Source organism: Myotis lucifugus, unplaced genomic scaffold (genome assembly GCF_000147115.1).
Source record: "Myotis lucifugus unplaced genomic scaffold, Myoluc2.0 scaffold_40, whole genome shotgun sequence".
NCBI classification, from domain to species: Eukaryota; Metazoa; Chordata; class Mammalia; order Chiroptera; family Vespertilionidae; genus Myotis; species Myotis lucifugus.
In genome coordinates this window covers 4,583,714-4,586,746 of record NW_005871088.1, presented here as the reverse complement: position 1 = coordinate 4,586,746, position 3,033 = coordinate 4,583,714, and the positions used below count along the sequence as shown (strand labels likewise).

The 3,033-nt window shown below is 41.8% G+C and overlaps 1 protein-coding gene across 3 annotated transcripts in view; it reads left to right on the top strand.

The window, feature by feature from the left end:
- AFF2 (AF4/FMR2 family member 2) overlaps positions 1-3,033 on the top strand; it is a 584,839-nt gene that overhangs the window by 412,308 nt on the left and 169,498 nt on the right. The gene's annotated exons all lie outside the window — the stretch shown is intronic.

Genomic DNA, 3,033 nt, shown 5'->3' with positions numbered 1-3,033 from the left:
TGTCCTACTGCCGTGAAGAGCAGGCCTAAGTTTTCAGTTGGACATCCCTCAAGGGCTCTTGGACTGCAAGAGGATGCAGGCCAGGAGGGGGTAACCAGGCCAGCAGGGGGGCAGTTAGGGGGCGACCATGCCAGCAGGGGGGCAGTTAGGTGGCAGCCAAACTAGCAGGAGACCAGTTAGGAGGCAATCAGGCCAGCAAGCAGAGGCAGTTAGGGGCAATAAGACAGGCAGGTAGAGTGGTTAGGGACAATCAGACAGGCCAGCAGGGGAGCAGTTAGGGGGTAAGAAAGCCAGCAGGGGGGTAGATAAGGGGCAGCCAGGCCAGCAGGGGGGGTCATCTAGGGGTGACCAGGCTGGCAAGCAGAGGCAGTTAGGGGTAATCAGGCAGGCAGGTAGAGTGGTTAGGGGCGATCAGGCAGGCAGGCAGGTGAGCAGTTAGGAGCCAGCAGTCCTGGATTGTGAGAGGGCTGTCCAACTGCCGGTTTAGGCCCCATCCCCCAAGGGATCCCAGATTATAGAGGGTGCAGGCCGGGTTGAGGGACACACCCCCGTGCATAAATTTCATACTCTGGGCCTCTAGTAAAGAATAAAAGGCTCAGAGAAGTATTTAACACTCCTTGGGGCACTGAGGAAGTGTTCACAGAGATGGCTGCATTTAGAGTATGCTTATGATTTTGACACATAGAGAAGAGCTAAAGAAAAGAACACTCCATGCAGAAGAACAGAATGGACAAATGCATGACAAGATGAGGGATCATGGGTGATCCATATTTATATGATGTCCCAAGTGGCTGGATCAGTGTTTGCATGATAGGGAATAAGGAAAGATGAATACTGAGCAGATAAGTACATCTCTGTGAAAGGCCTTGAATGCCAGCCAAAGAATTTGGACTTTATATGTAGGACAAATCAGATCCCTTAATTTTTACTATCATGATTTTGATAATAACATTGGCTTAGACTGCATTGATCCCTTTCTACCTTTGAAAGGGGTCAGAACTAAGTGAACAGCAGCCTTCTCTGGTTATGTGTTATTCCCTCCTGTATTCCCACTCTCCCTCCTTAGACTGCCCTGGGCCTGATACCTTCTCCATAGCACCCCATCTAAGGAATTAATCCATCCCTTTTAGACATTGAATCCAAGCAATTGTAGTGTTTTCAGTCCTGTTGTCCAATTTTGGAGATAATTTGTACAAGTCACAATTTTGACATTTACAAGTGTATACAATAGAACTGCTTGTTTAAATGGCTTCTACAGTAAGTGCAAAATTTGGAATCAGGCATGATTTATTTTTTCTGACAATTATCTGTGCTGCTATCAACCCTATGATGAAGGTAGAAACAAGTAGGATAAAATGATGAAACCAGAATGACCACACACCAACTCTTTTGTTTTGCTTGATCCCTGTCAAAATGTTTGTTTGAAATAAAAGTACATTTAAAATAGCAACTATAGTGAATTGTGCTGCTATGAACATAGGGGTGCATATATCCTTTCTGATTGGTGTTTTTAGTGCAGTGATGGCGAACCTATGACATGCGTGTCAGAGGTGACACGCGAACTCATTTTTTTGGTTGATTTTTCTTTGTTAAATGGCATTTAAATATATAAAATAAATATCAAAAATATAAATCTTTGTTTTACTATGGTTGCAAATATCAAAAAATTTCCATATGTGACACGGCACCAGAGTTAAGTTAGGGCTTTTCAAAATGCTGACACGCCGAGCTCAAAAGGTTGGCCATCACTGTCTAAGTGTCTTGGGATATATTCCTAGAAGTGGGACCACTGGGTCAAATGGAAGTTCATTTTTAGTTTTTTGAGGAAACTCCATACTGTTCTCCACAGTGGCTGCACCAGTCTGTATTCCCACCAGCAGTGCACGAGGGTTCCTTTTTCTCCGCATCCTCGCCAGCACTTGTGGTTTGTTGATTTGTTGATGACAGCCATTCTGATAGGTGTGAGATGATACCGCATTGTCGTTTTGATTTGCATCTCTCGGATGACTAGTGACTTTGAGCATGTTTTCGTATATCTCTTGGCCTTCCTTATGTCCTCTTTCGAAAAGTATCTGTTTAGATCCATTGCCCTTTTTTTTTGATTGGGTTGTTTATCTTCCTTTTGTTAAATTGTATGAGTTCCCTGTAAATGTTGGAGATTAAACCCTTATAGTGATAACATTGGCAAATATGTTCTCCCATACAGTGGGCTTTCTTGTTGTTTTGTTGATGGTTTCTTTTGCTGTGCAGAAGCTTTTTATTTTGATGTAGTCCCATTTGTTTATTTTCTCTTTAGTTTCCAATGCCCTAGGAGCTGTGTTGGTGAAAATATTGCTTCGGCATATGTCTAAGATTTTGCTGCCTGTGGATTCCTCTAAGATTTTTATGGTTTTCTGTTTTACATTTAGGTCCTTTATCCATTTTGAGTTTATTTTTGTGTATGGTGTAAGTTGGTGATCTAGTTTATTTTTTTGCATGTATCTGTCTGATTTTCCCAACACCATTTATTGAGAGACTATCTTGACTCCATTGTATGTTCTTGCCTCCTTTGTCAAATATTAATTGAGCATAGTGGTTTGGGTCAATTTCTGGGTTCTCTATTCTATTCTACTGGTCTATATCAGGGGTGGGCAAACTTTTTGACTCGAGGGCCACAATGCGTTCTTAAACTGGACCGGAGGGCCGGAACAAAAGCATGGATGGAGTGTTTGTGTGAACTAATATAAATTCAAAGTAAACATCATTACATAAAAGGGTACGGTCTTTTTTTTTTTTTTTTAGTTTTATTCATTTCAAACGGGCCGGATCCGGCCCGCGGGCCGTAGTTTGCCCACGGCTGGTCTATATTGTACCACAGCTTTTTTATTTACTTGTCTATTGATGGGCACTTGGATTGCTTCCATAGTTTGGCTATTATAAATAATAAATTATAAATTATAAAACATAAGGGTATATATTTGAATTAATGTTTTGGATTTCTTCAGATAAATCCCAGAGGTGGAATTGCTGGATCATAAGGTAGTTCTACTTTTA